Here is a 20511-nt window from a genome sequence, read left to right as displayed (position 1 = left end):
GAGGCCTTCCTGACTTAGACTGTGTCTACACTAGAAAGTTTTGTCAACACAAGTTACAGCGATGGTCAAAAGGCGCTGTAATTACAACGCTCATGCCTGTCTGCCCAGCCCTCATTGTGTCGCCGAAGCGCGTCCACAGTTGGTGCTCTAGCATCGATGGTGAGAGTACTGCACTGTGGGCATCTTCTCCCCCTGTGTAACTCACCATCTTGTTCAGCTAGGAGTTGTGGGAAGGTAGAGAGGATTGCAGTGGACCATGGATGCGGGCGCAACGTCCCATGACGCATTGATTTCCATCCCATCTTTCCATGGGTTTCCGACTGTGTTTCGTGTCATTTTTCAACGGCCCCAATTTCCTGAGCACCTGCCATCTCTGTCTGAAAGGATGGATCCTGCACTGTTCTCACTGTTGTTGTCAGCGTCCTGAACACATCATGGCTGGTTGCACAGTATATCATGAGTTCCCAATTGGAACTGGAATCCGAGGCACCTGACTTGCTGTGTACCATGCAAATGAACCATGCCGGATTACTGTTTGCATCCCTGGAGCATCTGCACATGATGCACCGTTGCTTTTGGGCATGTGAAACAAGCACTGAGTGGTGGGATCGCATCGTTATGCAGGTCTGGGATGATGAGCAGTGGCTGCAGAACTTTCAAATGCACGAAGCCACCTTCATGAAATTCTGTGCAGAGCTCACGCTGGCCCTCGGGCACAAGGACACCAGAATGAGAGCTGTCCTCTCGGTGGAGAAGCACGTGGCAATTGCTGTGTGGAAGCTGGCAACTCCAGATGGCTACCTGTCAATTGCTAATCCCTTTGGAGTCGGGAGGTCCACCATTGGAACTGTGTTATCGCAAGTGTGCAGGGCCATTAATTGCATTCTGCTGCGAAGGACTGAGAGTCTTGGAAATGTGCGTGAAATAGTGGATGGCGTCGCAGCGATAGAATTCCCTAACTGTGGCGGGGCGATAGATGGCACGCACATCCTAATTATGACAGAGTACATCAATTGAAAGGGGTACTTCTCTATGGTACCACAGGCACTTGTGGATCACCGTGGGTTAGTCAGGGAAGATGCATGATGCACACATCTTCAGGAACGCTCACCTGTACAGGAAACTGCAAGCAGGTACTTTCCTTCCAGATGAAAAGATTCCAATGGGGGATGTTGAAATGCCCATAGTGATTCTGGGAGACCCAGCCTACCCCTTACTGCCATGGCTCATTAAGTCTTATATGGGCAACCTGGATAGCAGCAAGGAGTGCTTTAATAACAGGCTGAGCAGGTGCTGAATGACCGTTGAATGTGCGTTTGGCAGATTAGAAGATTGCTGGCAACTCTTTATGGCAGGTTAGACCTAAAGGAAGAAAATATTCCCATGGTTATAGCCGCCTGCTGTGTGCTCAATAATATTTGTTGACGCTAAGGGTGAAAATTTTCATCCGGGGTGGAGCGCAGAGGCGGATCACCTTATGGCTGAATATGAACAACCAGATGTCAGGGCTATTAGAGTGGTACAATGGCGGCCATTCGAATCAGGGAGACCTTGAGTAGCTATTTCGACAATGAGCAACAATAAGGTGTCTTTGTAAACAGCACTGTGCCATGCTATAACTGCTATCCAGCATGCACTGTGTATTAATGTGAGGTGCCACCACCCTGTGCAAGAGACAAATAAAGATGGCTTATTCTGCACAGAGTATGTCTTTATTAAATAACAATTATTCACAACACACACAAAAAGCTGGGCTGGAGGGGAGAAAGCAATGAGGGGTGGCAGTGTGAGCTATGACAGCAAGGTGTAAGTCCAGCTATCATTCCGGACAATGTCTGAGGGGATGGAGTGAATGGAGTATCGAGACAGGCTGGGAGTTGGTAGGAATGTGTGGGTGGATTTTGGGGAGGGCATGGAAAGCAGTTCTATATTGGCTGTAAGGGGGGCGAGTATGCATGAATTCAGTCTGCAGCATTATGAGTGACTTGAGCAGCTCTGTTTGCTCCTCCGTGGCTTTTATCATGCGCTCATGTCCTGCTGTCACTCACTCCTGGTTTTCCCTCCTTTCCTATCAATCTTCTGATTTTTAGACACAGTGTGTCTCCATGCTTTTTTCTTTTCTTTTTTTCCCACCTCAGAGGACTGGAGGAGTTCTTGGAACATCTCCTCTTTGCTTCTCTGTGGTTGTTTTCTTATCAGCCACAGATGCTCGGCAGGTGTGGAGGGGTTTCCCCTGAAGGGCACATCTGCAGAAGCACAATAAACAGAAGCATGATTGTGAGTGCAAAAACAGCATTGATTCATTACTGTAAAATACACCTTTTTCTCACTGTCCCCTGGCAAGCACCCAGCTTGACAGTCAACCAGGGCATGGTGAGTTGTGCCCGGGGCAAGGAGGCAGTTTTCAAGTGGAGGGAAAGGCTCTGGGTGGTTGTTTGGGGTATTGATGCAGGTAGATACGGACAAAATTTCATATTGTGCCACCGTTTTCCACAGACGGGGGCTATGGAAGCCAACATCTCACTCCTGAGAGTAAGCAGGGATGCTAGGGTGTATGTCCTCCATGTGAGCAGCTTCAGACCAGGTCTCTATGCTGCTCACCTGTTTGCCACTTTAGTTGCTGCACAAGTGATTGCCGATTGGCGCAGGAAAGTTTCCTATAACAGGGGAAGAAACAAAGCAGCTCTGCTGAGAAATCACCAGCAAAGGACTGTCAAGTATTTCCAGGAAAGTTTCCTAGAGATCTCTCTGAAGGATTCCCGTGAAATCTCGGTGTGCATTAACACACTTTTCCACAGCGCTGCTTAGCTGAACAGGGGAATGGGAAGCACATGCAACACAGCTACTCTTGTGTATTTCTATCCCTTCAACCAGATGTATAGTGCAACAAAGGAAAGGACAGCTGTACCTCATGTAACCAAGCAGCATCAGCTCAAAAAATCACTTACCCGATCTCTCCTCTCCTGCATCCTGCACACCAGACCCTCCTGGGTAGAGAAGAAGTCCTGGCTCCCCATGTCAGTAAACGACCCGGTCCCCTGCTCCGCATCGTCCTCCAACTCGACCTCCTCGTCCACAACTTCTTCATCGGGGTTCACTCTGCCTCCCGGCCTGCAGAGATATCCACTGGTCTCTTGGTGGTGAAGGTGGGGGTCGCTGCTGAGGATGGCTTCCAGTTCCTTATAGAAGTGGCAGGTCTTTGGCGCTGCGCCAGAGCGATGGTTTGACTCCGTAGCCTTTTGGTACCCCTGCTGCAGCAGTGGAGCTGGGACAGCCTCCTCTTCCCAAATGCTGATCAGATCCAGAAGCTCCGCTATGCTCCAAGCGGGACAGCGTTTGGTGCGAGGAGCCACCTGGTCAATTGGGAAGATGAGATGTGAGCTTTCCACGCCGACCGAGCAGGAAATGGAATTTCAAAACTTCCTGGGACTTTAAAGGGAGAGGGGCAGATGGCTACAGGGCAGCGGAGTTCAAACTGATGGCCAGAGCAGTCAGCATGAGCATTGTGGGACACTTCTTGGAGGCCATTTACTGTGTCATATCCAAGTGCAATATCTACACTGATGCTCTGTCATTAAAAGTTTGGCGCAAAAAGCGCTACACCTCCCATTGAGGTGGTTTTATTTTGTCGCAAAATCAAGGGTGTTGGGTCGGTGGAGTGGTGTTGCAGTGTGCACACCACCGCTGTTTTGGTGCAAAAAGCTGACTTTGGTCGATAAAAGTCTCTAGTGTAGACCAGGCCTTATAAGAAAAAGACATGTATTTGGGGATATAAAGAACAGAGAGATACTCCATCTTTATCCTTCACTTTAGGAGACAAAGAAACCAAGCACTTTGATCTCTGTGAGGGGCTGGCCAGTAAAAAGCTGGAAAGGAAATGGTGGGGGAGAGAAACCATCTTGAACAAAGATTGTATCTTGCTAGATTAAGTTTTAAACTTTTAACTGTGTGTTTTCACTTTTATTTGCTTGTAGCCATCTCTACTTTTTCTCTCTTTTATTTGGTATCACTTAATCCCTGCTCTTTTGTTAATAAACTTGTTTTGCTCGCATTATAAATCACCAGTGCTGGATGAGTTCAGTAAAGTGAGTGTGTCTCGCAAGCTTACAGGTAAGAGCGTTTGACTATCTCTGTAAGGGCGGTGAACCCAACACTTTCTCTGTGAGGGTCCACTGAGGGATTGGTCCCTGCAATAGGATGATTTTGGGGTGAATTTGGGGCTGGAGGTCAGCCTGAGAGGAGTAACCAGGCTGGGCAAAGCCGTGGTGAGGCTTGTGGGATGTGGGCTGGCTGTTTGGGGTCAGAGCTCTGGGCCAAAGCTGCACAGCTACAAGACACCCAGGGTTACAAGGCATATGGTGTGACTGACCCCTTAATGGCATGGGGGAACCCCAGAACACTCATCACAGGCTCTGAGGCTGATGGTACCAGAGTGAATCTCTCAGGTGTTTGGGGCAGAACCTGCTAATCAGAAGGCTGGAACTTAATGCTGCCAGAGACCAGCATGAATCCAAGCTGAAACATGCTCACAGGGCATTTCTGTGTCTTTGAAAGGCCTCTGGAGAAGAACAAGGCTGAGAGCAGCCAGACACTAGTCCAGGCTAGAAAAAAGCCGAGAGAAGGCGGGTGTTAGAAGGAAGTAGAAAAAGAGAGAGAAGGGAAAGAGAAACAAAAAGACCCTCGTGGTAACAATGGCTAAACTGAGCAGTAGAGAGTGGGGTCTCTACCTGGAAATCCAGTGTTGCCAACTCTTGCAATTTTATCATGACTCCAGTGATTTGGGGGTGTTTTTACCCATCTCATGAAAACAAAATGAAAGGTGCCTACTCACACATTTTCCCATCTTCAAAATGGCCGACATCTCCTATTATTTACTGTCCATGAGGCTGAAGCCAGCAAGATACATACTCTTTCCTTACGGTCTAGCAGCGTGTGGAGCAGAGGCTTGTGATAACTGGGCCTACAAATGTACCTCAATGGTGAGCTCAACTGTAAAAGTATGGAAGTTCATGAACCTCTCACAATAACCCATCATAACAAATGTTGATGGGAAAAGGTACGAAAGGGAGACAGACTAAATTAGTCCAAACAAAAAGGCCTGAGGTACTGATATATCAAACTGATATAACTCAGGGACTGTGTTAAGACCATATTTGGTAAACAAAAGAAATGTGGGTACAGAAACTAATAAATCAAAATTGGTGTGGAGGATATTAGGCCTAACCGGTCGACAAAATAAGGAGGGAATTGGTTAGTCCACCCATCGCTCCCCTTTAGGGTCCTTTTAAAGAAAGAGACTTTGAAGGGAAAATATGTCAGAACAGACAGAGGCTATGGAAGAAAGCTCCACTATCATGGCTACCACCCCCATCATTTCCAGGAACACAGTATTTGAGGGGCATTGGAGGAGGAATGTGGGGTTGCTGGAAAGGTGCGTGTACTGGGGGGTATTTGAGGGGTACTGGAGGGGTGGGAGGTGCTGGAGGGGTTTGTGCGTACTGGGGGGAAGGGTATTTGGAGGGGGCACCTGGGTTGTGAAGGGGGCCTCGCTTTTGAGGCGGGGGGCAGTGTTGTTCCATGACCTGGTGATGGGGTAACTGGCGCAGCTCCAGGACGCAGCACCAGGACGCAGTGCCAGCCATCTGTTAGTGCCTCTTCTCCTCCCTAGCAATGGGAGCCAGGGCCTGGGTGAATGGGATCTGGCAGGTGTGAGGGACCGATCGGGTGCGGATGCAGGGAAGGGACCCATTGGGAAGTGAACCAATCAGGGCTCTTTCTGAACTGCAACAACTGCTCTGCAAAAAACCTGGACGTCGCCTCGCACTTGAAATATCTCCCCGGGCACAAGAGGGCAGAGGATCAAAAAAGAGGCAGTGGCCGGGAAAACCCGAATGTACGGCAACCCTAGTTCTTACCATCCGTGAGGCCATCTGGGAGCCTGTCAAACAGGATTTTTTTCCTTCTAAAACTCACACCCATGACAGGGAAAGGGAGCGAGGGATGTTGTTAAAATGAAAGCCTGACTTGATCCTTTGCATTCCAACTCTTTTAAGTGGTTTTCCTTCTATTCTGTATCTTTAATAAAAGGTTAAAAGGGTTTCTAATGGTGTGTTTGCCGTGGTGCTAAGCAGGCTGATGTTTCTGTATGTCTCTGATGTCTGGACCTTGTTCAATACTGTTTAATGTTGGACAGGGCCTGGGTTACATTAACACCTTTGGTCCATTTAGTCCCGCTAAATTAATACAACAGGCTGCCACCTCCCACTGTTGTCAATGAGACTGAAGCCAGGCCAACAGGGATAATGGCTGCCATTTTGTTGTTCAGGGGGCTGGACAGGACACAGAGATGCTGTGAAAGGGGGATGGGAGAGTGAGGGGGATCAGGACGCTGTGGGGAGTAGAAGTCAGATTTAGGGCCTGTCGAGGAATGGGGTGCAGGGGATTGTGGGGGGGAAGGAGGCAGGCAGAGGCACCGGTGGCAGGATGGGGGGCAGGAGAGAATCTGAGAAATGCAGAGGACAGTGATGGGCTTGAGATGAGGGGATGGAATGGCAGCTCCCCCAGCCAGGGGGCAGTGGGGAAGGGGAGTCCCCTCTGGGTAGCCAGGGGAAGGCAGCAGTTCTGCAGAAAAGAACCTGGGGATTACAGTGGATAAGAAGCTGGACATGAGTCAGCAGTGTGCCCTGGTTGCCAAGAAGGCTAATAGCGTATTGGGCTGCATTAGTAGGAGCATTGCCAGCAGATCGTGGGAAGTGGTTATTCCCCTCTATTCAGCACTGGTGAGGCCACATTTGTAGTATTGTGTCCAGTTTTGGGCCCCCCACTATAGGAAGGATGTGGACAAATTGGAGAGACTCCAGCGGAGGGCAACGAAAATGATTAGGGGCCTGGAGCACAAGACTTATGAGGAGAGGTTGAGGGAACTAGGCTTGTTTAATTTAGAGAAGAGAAGAATGAGGGGGGATTTGATAGCAGCCTTCAACTACCTGAAAGGGGGTTCCAGGGAGGATGGAGCTAGGCTGTTCTCAGTGGTAGTAGATGACAGAACAAGGAGCAATGGTCTCAAGTTGCAGTGGGGGAGGTCTAGGTTGGATATTAGGAAAAACATTTTCCATAGGAGGGTGGTGAAGCACTGGAATGGGTTACCTAGGGAGGTGGTGGAATCTCCATCTTTAGAGTTTTTAAGGACTGGCTTGACAAAGCCCTGGCTGGGATGATGTAGTTGGGGTTGGTCCTGCTTTGAGCAGAGGGTCGGACTAGATGGCCTCCTGAGGTCCCTTCCAACCCTCCTCTTCTATGATTCTAAGCTCGCCTGCCATAGGAGCGGAGAGCATCCTGGGCAGTAATCATAATCCGTGCCCTGTAAGAGTGCTGCTCTTTGGAGGTTTAATTCCCCACCATGCTATATATGGAAACTAAACTTGGCATCCTGAGTGAAGAAAGGGTCACAGAGGCTATTTTCTGGGTCATAGTCACTGTAATTTATTTTCATCTAATTCCAGGCTCACAGAAAACTCGTGAGGAACATGGACTAAGATGATCTAATGAAAGGTATGGCAAAGGGAAGAGGGTTTCACTTTGAAAAGCACTGTAGTGTGAGAGAAAAATCTCTTGTCAAACTTCATAATGCCCCCATATTCCTGCTCCACCAGCATTTCCAACCTCATCCTCCTCTTTGTCACCTTCTTTCTGTTTACCCCTGTCCTTTCTTCCATGCAGTCCTTAGGCACGGCATAGCCTAGCTGAGCCCATCCACAGGCCCCTATCCTGTCCGCAATTCTGTCCATCTTAAAGACCCACTTCTGTCTTGCTGCCTAAAGAGAATTGAGCTGACTCATGTATAATACATTGCTTTTTGTTGTTCTCCTTCCTCTAATTTCTGTCTACTTCTCTGTCTTGTATTTGGACTATGAGCTTTTTGGAGCAGTAACTCAGTGAAATTCCATGGCCTGTGACATACAGGAGGTCACCCCAGATCATTTAATAATCCCTTCTGGCCTTAAAATCCATGAATCAGGGACCATCCCTTCCTGAGTGCTTGGCAAGTGTCTTGCATACAACAAGCACTCCTGATAATAAATTAATAGTGTAAACTGAGACTGACGTATTCCACAAAGATGGAAGTTATGGTTCTGAAAGGTGTGGATTGGAACAAAGCTGTACAACATTATACATAAGTTAGTGTGGAATAACTATTGGAACGCAAATGACACCACTCTGGTAAGCACAGATGCATAGGGCATTTGTAAAGTACATAGGGAATTTCCCCCCAGAGTAGCTGGATCCACGCATTACTTTGGAATGATGTTCACCGGGTCAGAGCACTGCTTTTGGGTCCAATCCTTGGCCACCAACTGGTGGAACCGAGTTGCTCTCAAGACCTGGGATGAGCAGCAGAGCTTCGGAACGAGGAAGCAGATTTATCGATACGTTCAGTGGTGGGCTGGCCCCAGCCTCGCAGCACCGTGCCAGGAGAATGAGAGCTCTGTCTGTTGTTGATGAGACAGCAGTGATTGCCTGGTGGTAGATGGCTATCTTGGATGGTTATTGCTCTGTTGGGCTCCAGTTTGGGGCTGTGAAGTCCATGGCAAGTGTTGTAATTAGAGGTGTGCATGGCACTACGTGGAGTGCGGCAGGGATATGTGATCAAGCCAGCCAATATGCCAGGGATCACTGTGAGAGCTAAACAACTGGGCTTTCTGAACTGTGCAGGAGCTACTGATTCTTGTGTCTCTGGATTCTTGTGCTAGGACCACTTTGCGGTAACTGGGCATCTTGATGGAAACCATGCATGCAACTGAGGCAGGATTCAGCTACTTTTGGTGAAGAGGTGCACGAGCAATGCAGCAAAAGCGGTATCAGCTGCTGGTCTGTTTCTAGCATAGGGATTACAGGAAAACCCTCCATCACCACCCCCCAGCCACCTCCGCTCCACAGCCACTTCCAAGGCCTCCCAATTACTTCTCCAAAGCCCCAGCAGGAAAATTTCTTGCCAATTAAAGAGCACAAGCTGAGTACTTATCCCAACCTCCCTTTTGAGAAAAGGGCCTGGAAGTGGCACGACTTCCCAGGGGCTGATGGAAGTATACCCAGGGAATTATGAAAGTTGGACCTCTTCTCCCACAGTTCTCCTAGGCTCCCAGAAGGCCTTCTGAAATCTTCCATAAACCACTGCTTCAAGGAGCTGAGCCGCAAACTGTAGGATAAGTACCCAGAGGACAGGGCAATTGAAATAGTGTAGCACATGATAAGTTTGGACATGGGTCAAAATTTCTAGTGTGGACATGCTGCATGCCGGGCACTTACAATGGTGCTAACCTACTGGTTCAGTTATCAACCCTTCTGTTCTCTAGTTCAGACACAGCCTTCGTATCAGCAGTGAAATGGGTTGCACGTTGTTAGGTGCTATAAAATACTACTGAACAACTGACCTCCCTGGCGTTTTCCACTAGGCTTTCTTATACGAGCTGGCTTCCACCAATCCCTCCGCTCACTGTCTCAGCTGCTCCGTACCTGGGTCAAGTTCTTCATTTCAGCCCTTGTTTCTGGCTGTTCCCCATCTGGCCCATCTGGCTTGAATCGTCTACGTCAGACGTTTGTGCTATTGATGTCACACATCAGTGCACTGCTTGTCAGCGGTAACCCGGGCGAGTGGAGTTGTGTAAGAGCCACAGGTAACAATGCTGGTACTCGCTTTTCCTCTGCAGTTGATGGAAAATCTCCGTTGCTTGCCATGCTTCAAGAGGGAAAATACTAGGAGCTGTGAGAGTGAGGACGGATAATCTTGCGGTTAAGGTGTTGGACTGGGACGCAGGAGATCTATGCTCTTTCCTCTTCCATGCACTTCCCTCTTGATCTTCGGCAAGTCACTTAGGCCCCGATCCTACGCCATCAAAATCAATGGTAACATTCCCAAATCCTTAATCTCGCTGGCTCAGATCCTGAAAGGTATTTAGGTGCCTGACTCCCACTGAGAACGATGGAAGCTAGGTGCCTAGACACGTGTTAGGATCTGCACCACTGGGCCTCAGTTTGCCATCTAAAAGTGAAGATAACACTTCCTTTTTTCCCACCCCACGTTCGGACCGCAGGCCCTTCCAAGCCGAGGCTGGGTGTTTCGTACAGCGCATGGCACAACGGCGTCCTCATCTTGGCTGGGGCCTCTAGGTGCTAATGTAATACAAATAACAAATAATCGCCCCCTTTCCCTCCCAGAAGCTCTCTAATCAAATAGAAGACGTGACAGTGAGAGCTTACAAGTATTTTTTAATTTGAAAATCACCATGTTTATACAGTGTCTAATACAATGAAATCCTGGGCCGTGACCAGGGCTTCTCAGTACTACAATCATACAAATAATAATCACTATTATTATTCATATTAATTAATAGCAATAATACCATAACACCTTCTAACTGTGTTTGAAAAGGTGCACACTAATCCTGTGTTTATTTACAAGCTTTGCCTGCATCTTTTTCTGCTCCGTGCCTGAATTAATAAAATATTTGCTATAAATATAAAACCCAAGAAAGGACAGGAGTTACGAGGCAAACTAAAGATCTGATTTCCAAGCAGCAAGCTTTTCTAAATGCTTCAGGTGATGCTAAGTAAATAATGGTATTTACAAGCACTATTAGTAGTGCCATTTGCATGAGATGTGGATTTGAATGTGTCTGTGGGAGAAATGTGAACTGATACTGTCCGTGGTTCGTTAACTCTACAAGGAGCCGACAAATGAAAGATATGCCCCAGCTCCTGTTTTACAAGAAGTGTGTTAAATTAAAAAGGTAGCGGCGTTGTAAATTGAAAAGTAGCGTACCAACTGCTTGAAGGTTACCCAGGAAGATGTGGAAGTGCGAGATGCTCTGGTAGTTTGTGAAGTTATTGTTTTGTTGCTTCTACTCCTACCACCAAGGACTAGCCATGTGGCAGGTCAGAACTAAGTCATGTGGGCCGAGGGGTTTCCCCAGTTGCCAACAAGGGGCTACAATATTGGTTTGCCGCCTATGTGCGCTTCTAGAGGCCGAGAAGGGCTGGGGAAGGAGTTGTGAGCCTGACCTGAGAGGAAGCAGGGACACCTGTTTGGGCACTGGAACAGCACACTTGGGGATTTCTGAGCAAGGAAACTGCTAGCTGTTTATTTCTACCATGATCAGGGAAACAGGACTTCGTGGACATTGTTTTGTAAATAAACAAGATTGCACCAAGAGCATACGTGGCTTGTATCATGATTTCTCATCCCTGCAAGGCTCCCCGTGTATCATTATGATACACGTTGGCCAAAAGAGCACCACTAACTTGGGGTGAAATCCTGGCCCCATTGAAGCCAGTAGGAGTTTTGCTATTAACCTCAATAGAGCCAAGTTATCGCTCCTTATCTCTCTTTTGAAAACCAGCCGAAGGCCAGGTTTTCTAAAAACTGTGGCACATTGGGTCCTGACTGAACTCTTTGAAAATCCGGCCTTAAGTGTCACAATGAGGGCAGCCGGGTGAGAGGCGCTTTGGAAAATCTGGCCCCCGTCATAGGTGCTGAACACTAGGAAGTCTGGGGTGAAATCCTGCTTCCCCAGAAGTCAATGGTAAGGCTCCCATAGACTTCATTGGGGTCAGGACTTCACCCTCGGCCTCATGAGGCAAATGACTTGGGTCATTACAGCAAGTAATTAAAATGAATACATTACAACTGTGCTCTGTACACAACATCTTTGTGCGGTTCCATGACCATGGTGTCCCAATGACTGCCACATCAGAGAGGTGCAGTACGCAAGTCACATGATGCTTTCCCTAGCTGCCAGCCCTGTGAACTCGCCCTGGGCTCTGAGAGTCAAGCTGGTCATTCCCCTTCTTGCACAACCTCATCAATAACAAAGATTGTGCTGGCCACATTGTGCACGCTGTTCTCCCCTGGGCATCAGAGGGTACATCTATGCTTTGAACTGGGGAAGTGATTCCCAGCTCGGGGAGACATACTCACGCAAGCTTTCATGGAGCTTGTGTGTTACAAAGAGAGTGGAGTAGCCATGGCAGTGCGAGCTGTGGGAGGGGCTTGCTGCCCAAGGATATGCCATGGACTCAGGTCGGGTAGCCCCTGCCACCACTCATGTTGCCGTGGCTACTCTCTATTTTTAGTGCACGAGCTTGAGAAGAGCTAGCACCAGTAGGTCTCCTTGACTGGGAATCACAACACCAGCGTGAAGCGTAGACCTAGCCAGAGTCTCCCTTCAATGGTAACTGCACAACCCCGTTGACATCAGTAAAGTTGCACACATGCAAATGGCTGGAACTTGGGGCCAGACTGTGACACTAGTGAGCAGTTACTCCCACGAGTTGCCCCATTGACATCAATGTGAAGACGGGCTTTGTGATCCGGCCTTTGGTAAACAATTCCGTGAGTGACACAGGAGGAGGAAGGGAAACCAGCTCACTCTCCAGGAGCCGGGGTGGCTCAGCTGTGCTAACAAGAATAAAATGCAGTACAAACTTCCCTTCTCGTGACAGCAGTCAGCAGATCTGTCTCTGGACAAGCACATGGCGCCTGCGCCCACTCCCAGGGAATTCCGTGGCAAAACTCCTATTGGTTTGGAGCAGGAGCAGAGCTAGGGAGAAGATCTGTGGAGCAAGGAGCCTTTTGCACACAGTCATCTGGAAGAAAGGACCTCATCTAGCAGAAGGGGATAACATTTTGATTTGCTGAAATGCAAATCGCAAAATTCATAGATTCTAAGGCCATAAGGGACCTCTGTGATCATGGAGTCTGACCTCCTGTATAAGCCAGGCCATAGAATTCTCCTCTCCAGACCACAAGGCAGGTGACCTATTGTGACTCTGAGACCGGCACAAGGGGGGCACGGGTTTGTACGGGGATCCCCTGGGTCAGATATCTGCATAACAGTTCACCAAAAGGCTGGCATGTGAAGTGTCTACCACAAGCCAGTAGCCCACGGGTCATCAATAATCCATGCAAAAGGTATGTACAGATAACAATTAAGAAGTCATGTATCTGTACTGAAAATTACGTTCTTAAGGTCTTGGAGTTAAGGCAGGTCACCAGGAGGTGACATAGCTCGGAGATGGTCCTTCAGGCAGAAGCTAACAGACACCTATCTCTCTGTCTGATCATTTTTGTATGATATGCCTCACACTGTACAGCTATTTGTATACTGAGCCACAGGCAAAAGAAGAGATTGCAAAATCTATAAAAGAGAAAATCTACAGGATTAAAGGAAGAGCCGAGGGAGGGGGAGATGCTGTTTATGAATAAAGATAAAGGATTGTTCTGGTGTATGTTGAAGTGCAAAGTGACACACCGGATCCTTCATTAAGGAGGCAAACTCACAGTGTGTTTATCTCATGAAAGGAGGGTCACAGACAGTCTGGCTGTAAAGCACTACAAGGATTTTGGATGAGCAATGCTCTACAAGACATGAGAGTACCTGGTTAATTATGTCAGTCTCTAGAATATGTGTTATGATTTTGCTTTACATGTAACCATTTGTTTCCAATACTTCTTCCTGGTATTACCTGAATCTCCACACTTCGTTAAATCACCTTGTACCTGGTTTCACTGTAAACATAGTTAAGTGCTGCGCATTAAGCAGAGCAGTGATCTGAGGTGGAACTGGTAAGCTGGGCTGCATTGTTTCTTCGGAAGCAGCGAATCTGTGAATGCTCCGAATATCCAGAGGACATGGGGCTGGACGCTCCGTGAATACACTCGGGAAATTTAAGGGTTAGGGTGTGCCAATCACTAGCCTGTAGAGTAACAGCAAAGCCTGCGGGACCTAATGGGCAGTAGTGCTTGTGTTGCCCGTGGCCAGTGGAACTGGGGAGCCTGACTCATGGCAGACACAGACAAGGCTTCCTCATTCTAAGAGCAGGTGGGAATCCCCAGGAAGCATCATCCCTATCCATGCTGCAGATCTTTAGCAGATGTTCCTGATGTGCTTGCACTTTTGCCACTCGGTTCTGCCTTTCCCCCAACTGCTCAGAGAACAGCAGCAAAGTCCAGTTAAAAAGCTGCATGGCTGTGGTGACACTAAGCTTTTTTCTTAACATTACCAGCTTTTGCAGCTCCAGTGTTGATAGCAACAGTAGCAGCTCTAGTGCAGACAGTTCCAGCAGCCACCAGTACCTCATCTACACAAGAGCTCCCATTGGAATTACACCAGTGTGGACAAGGCCCCTGTAATGGTCTGCTCTCTTGCAGTACATTATTCAGCTACAATATGTCTGTGTATGCTGTATAGAGTTCAAAACAGGAGGTGGTCCCTGGTAAACCACAGAGACAAGGCTGGAACAAGAGTTCTAGGGAAGCCCGTTTATCTGTAGTAGTAGCTGTTTCTTTAATAAATGTCTTCTGTTTAAGAAGGAGTAGGATTTCATATATCAGGACAGCCAGGCACTGAGCACTTCAGAGTCTCTTAATGTCACTTCCCATCCAGCTCTCTCTGCACTGCTCTTTTCCCCGCTACCTAGCTTGGAGTGTTTTGGAGGGTGCAAAAATGTCTGGTTATTACTCTGATCCGCTGAGGAGTGGAGAAGTTGAAGATGGACTGGCACCTACAAAGCAGTGTGGGGAAGTTGTATTGACATGCACTGGGCTCAGCCAGCCCTCAGCACTCACTAATCAATGTAACAAGCGAGATACATGGGACAAAGTGACATTTGGTTATGAGAGAAAGAAAGAGCAGTTAGCAATTAAAGAGCTAATGACTCTGTGCTGATTATTTTTAGCACTCCTTTATTAGCTCAAACATTCCCAAGATGACACTATTGGGTCAGTCATTTTTACAGCTTAAAGGGCGGCTGTACTTTGAGAAGTGGGTTTCCCTTCTTAAGCCTTTTCAAAGGCCTCTAAATCTAATTTGCTCTGCTTACAAAGCCAAAGTCAAACTCTGCCTAGGATGTGAAAATCCAGCTCTTCCTCTCACAACCTCACAAGAAACAAAGATTCTCAAAGGGAACTTAGCAGACTTTCATGATGGATGAATAAAACAGACTTTAATTGAACACATTCAAATGTGCAGACTGTTTTCTTTTTCATAAACAATTTCTCATTTATTGCTGTTTTGACTAGTGCCGTGAAAGTAATTTGTAATGAATAATTTATCCAACATTTTTATCACCTTTTCTCCTCAAACTATCTGGGAACAGATTTTTTGGGGAGATGAACTCTGTTTGCCTCTGTGGATCGATCATGAGCAATGTGATATTTTTGTTGTGTTGAGTAGTTGTCATTGATGAGGTATCAGTCACCTGGTATTGCATCTGTTCCTTGGTTGGATGAGCAGACCAGCGCTTCTCATGCAAACCATTGCATGTGCAAATGCAAGATTTGGTTTTGGCAAATGCGTGCGGACATGACATCGTATTGCACATTATTCTCTCACTTCTAATCTGACTGAAGTGGGTGAGTGTTCTTAAACAGGATTCGATAAATCACAAAAGAGACTATAGCATAAGGGTGATTTGTGAACTGGCTCTACCAGATCTGGGTTCAACTCCAGCTCTGCCAGAAGCTTCTTCTCTGGCTTTGGATAAATCCCTTTATCTCCTTGCCTTGGTTTCCTCATCTATAAAACAATACTTGCTTCTTCCATGTCCTTCATCTGCTTTATCTATTTAGATTATAAACCTTTCAGAGCAGAGACTGTTCTTATAACAAAGCCTGTTGTGTTAATAAGAACATAAGAGCTGCCATACTGGGCCAGACCAATGGTCCATCTGGCCCAGTATCCTGTCTCCAGGAGTGACCAGTACCAGAGCTTCACGGGGAGTGTACAGAACAGGGCAATTTTGAAGGGCAATCCTTTCCCAGCTTTTGGCAGTCAGAGGTTTAGAGTCACACTGAGCATGCTGTTACATTTCCAATGATCTTGGCTAATAGCTATGGATGGATTTATCCTCCATGCATTTATCTAATTCTTTTCTGAACCCAGTTATACTTTTGGCCATTGCAACATCCCATGGCAGTGAGTTCCATAGGTTAATTGTGTGTTATGTGAAAAAGTAGTTTGTCTTGCTTGTATTATATATTCTGACAGCTAAATTCATTGGGTGAACCCTGGTTTTATTTATTGTGTAAAAGGATAAATAGGGTGACCAGATGTCCTGATTTTATAGGGACAGTCCCAATATTTGGAGCTTTGTCTTATATAGGCGCCTATTACCCCCCCACCCTCATCCCAATTTTTCACTCTTGCTGTCTGGTCTCCCTAAGGGTAAATAATGTAATACAAGTAATACAATCTTGTGTTAGTCCTGCCTCCTCTGCTGTCTTTTTGCCCATGCTTCTTCTAGTGTTCTCAGTCAGCTATTGCATTTACTTAATCAGTTGGCAGTAAATGCACCAAATTCTCATAGCTTTGAATGTGTCACTTTGCCTCATCTGCCTCCGTAGCTGTTCTTTGGAGCTGTTTCTTTTGTCTCCTCACTGCAGGTAGCTCATTTTGACATTTTTGCTCCACAGATCGGATATTGTTAATCTTGCTCCTTGCCTAGTGGTTGATTCTATGCCTCTTACATGGCTGCTGTACTACACTCCTTTATACCAGAGCTCACCTTTAATCTTCTTGTTCTTTCTAATCATTGTCCTAAATCAAACCTGTCTTTTCATTTTAAAGTCTGGAGGCAACTTGTGTCCTTAATGCTTCCATCACACCTCTCCCAGAATTCACTCGATAAGCACTTTCTGTCTGGCCTGAGGCCATCACACAGCACGGAAACCGATTTGGCTCATGAATGACCCATTATTTAGCCAGGATTCAGATCCTATTTCCTCTCTGGTTCTCTCCAATTTGGCTACTGGCTTTTCATTTTTGAACTTCCAATACACTACATCCCCTTAAGTGTTCACCTCCTGTGTTTGAGGGGGATCAGAGGTACCCCAACACGTGTATTGTAGCCTGCAGAGAGACAGAAAGCAGCATGGGCTACAGGTCTGAGCATAGGCCAGGAATCCAGGAGCTCCCAGCTGTATTATTGTGCCGAACTTTTAGCATCTTTGCCCTATTTTCCTCATCTGTAAAATGCAGTGATTAAACTTATTTGCAGGGATCCTGCAAGGAGTCATTAATAGGTAAAGCGCTTTGAGAATGAAACGTGCTATATAGTATGTCAGTCACCTGGCATAGCCAGGATGTTAAAACAGGGTTTTCATTATACACACGTATACACACACATGCATACACACATACAAACGGCTAAGGCATTTTCCTCAAATTTTCAAACAACAAAAATCACCACTGAGCTGTACTCTGGAAAGTTTCAGCTCTGGAGGAGAATTCTTCAAAAAGTTCATGACTCTGTTAAATAAGGCAGTACTCAGTACTGTGTTGGAGGGAGGAGACATAATTTTCCAGCATTTTAAAACTCTCTTTATTTTTTTGCTCACCAGTAACATAAGATCAACCTAGCCTATAATTGTTTATCAAACGTTATTCTCTCGGCTTTTGTCTTCCGCAGAAAATCCCAGAGTAAAGTTCCTTACATACTAAAAATGGCAAGCACTCTGCAAATAAAATGTACACAAGGGGTGGTTTACGGCGGCCCGGGACGGGAGCCAGGAATTCCTTAATGCTAGCCCTGGTTCTGACACTAAGTTCTTACCTACACAAGTAGCAGTGGTTTAGTTAAATCATTTTTAAGCCGATCTAGTTAAATCTGTGCAAATCCTTCTGTGGACATTCATATTTCAGTATAAGCGTAGTTTATTTTGTTTAGCTCAAGCTAATCAATTTAAAGTAAAAGAAAAGAAGCTTGTTTTCAAGACTATACTTAAAAGTTAGGTCGATGTAGCTCTGGCGCTCAAGGGTGTGAAAAAACTCCCAGTATAGACATAGCTAGGCTGACGAAAAAATTCTTCTGTCGATTTAGCTACCACTGCTTGAGGAGGTGGATTACTTACAACAATGGGAAAATTGCTTCATTTGACGTAGAAGCATCTACACTGTGTGCTACACCAGCATAGCTTCAGCACCACAGCTGTGCTGCGGTAGTGTCTATAGCGTAGATGTGCTCTAAGAGTGCCCACTCAGCCTTTTGCACCAATTTAACTAAATCGGTTTAAAATCACCCCTTTAGTTAAACAGGTACAACTTTTTTTTATGTAAAGCCCTTTGACTCCCTTGTGATGACTGTGGGCCAAGGCGCTTTGGCTAACATTTTCAAATACATCCTCTAACTGTGAATGATTTGGGGAGCCCGATGTTAGATCCCTATGGCTTGATTTTCAAAACTCCTGAGTACGTGCAGCTCCTAGTACAGTCTCTCCCAAGTGTGAAGTCAGTGGGAGGTATGACCGCTTGACACTTCTGAAAATGGGGCCAGAGGGGACTAAAACTGAGCACTCATAATTAGTCCCTGATCTCAAAACCACTTATGGATGTGATTATCTTTAAGCATGTGTAGCCTGATTGCCTTTAGTGAGATTACTTGTGTATGTGAAGTTACGTTCGTGATTAAGTGTTTGGAAGATCAGGGTCTTAGATGCACTTTTGAAAAGTTTGGCCTTAGAGTGTGATTCCACACTGGAAAGTGACTGTAAAATTGGCATAATTTTACTCAGCAGTCCCCTTCCTCATGTCTATTCAGGATAGAGTTGGTCAAATAGCAAAAAATAATTTCATTTACATTTCTGTGAAGTATTTTTCCATTTTCTGTTGAACTTTATATTTAAATTAATATTCTCCAACCAGTTATCAAGCTAATCAGAAGACATTTTTTATGAACATTTTTGCAATTTCCACACATCCCACCTGTATTTTTCATCAGAATCTCTTTTGGAACTTTTCTGACTACAGCTAATTCAGATTATATCTACATATAATGAGTATAAACGTGGCCTATGTTTGCATACTACCTTTTTCCTACTGTTAGCTTTGCCAGGACCGACCCAGCTAAAAAGGAGTACACTGGATTCTTATGCATCATTAAACATGCTTTACTGAGTTCCAAACATTGAAGGCTGAAAGCAACAGGACTGCCCATTTGAGACTGAAGGAATACTCTGAAGACCATGGGAGTTGCACAGTTGTCACTGAGGGCATAATGTGGCCTGCAGAATCTTTATGGCTGGTAATGATGTACAAAAAAGGAAAATACCCAGTTTAATTCTCAGATCTCAAATAGAAGTTGCAGGGCTGGTAGCTAGAAAAAAAACATCTTTTAACTTATAAACTGAGTATGTTTGATCTGGAAACCACTGCAAAACTATAAATATGACATCATAATGGCACTTTTACTAATTTACTTTTCAGCGTAGAGCTGCACTTTAACATCTCTGCATGTCTATTATCTTTAAGCTCTTTCTTAGGGTTGTGTAATACTGCCATCTACAGATTTTATCTGCTATTACATTAATCCTCTAAACAGAGAAGAGACATTAAGGACAGGCCTCTCCATATACAAAAATGAAAACAAAATTTGACTGGAGTTAAATAGCTCACACGAGAAATGAACAAATAGAATAAGAGGGTGAAAAAATGGAGAAAGTCTGTATTAAAAAGACACTTTGGTTAAACACAGAGAGAGATTTAGGGGCATATTCTGCACATTAACAGAACTAAAAAAACCGAGAGTCCTGTAGCACCTTAAAGACTAACACATTTCTGCAGGCATAAGCTTTCATGGGCTGCAACCCACTTCGTCAGATACTACTCCTCATTAACAGAACTGGTGTTCTGGTGTCCTCTAAAGAAACAAAGGCTGTAAGCGCCAGGAACACAGAGGAATTATTTAGGGAGTGTAATGGGGGAATAGTTAGGATGAATAGATGAAATTTAGAAAGAGATTTACCAGCAGTGCTACTTACTAGGCTGTTGAACACAAGGAAGGGACAGAAGCTATATAGCCCTTGTTCACAAAGGAAGGGACAGAAGCTATATTGCTTAAAACTTTTAAAACTAGATTGGACAAAGTACTAGAATGCAGAACCCCAAAGGTTTTCAGGTACCTCCCACTGAAATCAATGAATTAGGCATTGAAACACCTTTGAGGATCTGGGCCTAGTTATTTTACAAAACAACCATGTACTGGCTCCTAGAAAATGGAATAAATTAAGTCTTCTTAACCTGGTACATCACTCACTTCTGTCTCCCATAATCCCTTATAGCCAAGACTCTTTTGATATGACTTGTCTATGTAAGTAGTGTTGCCACCAGGCTGTTGTTATTGTAAGTGAGAAGGGAGATGGGTCTAGGAGAAAATGTCTCTACTCTACTAAGCTGTCTTCGACCTTGTGAGAAAGTCTGAGATCCACAACGTAATGCGGCCATGCCCCATGGCGCCATGTTTTAATGTCCTGGTGCTAGGCCACCCTGAGGCGCGGCTGCTGGTTGACATTCCTTCCTGGTTGCAAGGACACTCGGTCGGGCACCAGGGGATGCCCCCGCCCGAGGGCGCTTTGGTGTGGTGGAGGCGGACAGAGGTCATGCTGCACGGATGCTCTGCGCTGAAGCAGGGTGAGGGTGACCGGAGAGCAAGTGGGAAATATCAGGACTTTTTTGGGGGGGG

The sequence above is a fragment of the Emydura macquarii genome, unplaced genomic scaffold (genome assembly GCF_026122565.2).
Source record: "Emydura macquarii macquarii isolate MOO-44397 ecotype Brisbane River unplaced genomic scaffold, CSIRO-AGI_Emac_v2 contig_1676, whole genome shotgun sequence".
Lineage (NCBI taxonomy): Eukaryota > Metazoa > Chordata > Testudines > Chelidae > Emydura > Emydura macquarii.
The sequence above is the reverse complement of the archived record's forward strand: the minus strand, read 5'-3'. Positions refer to the sequence as shown.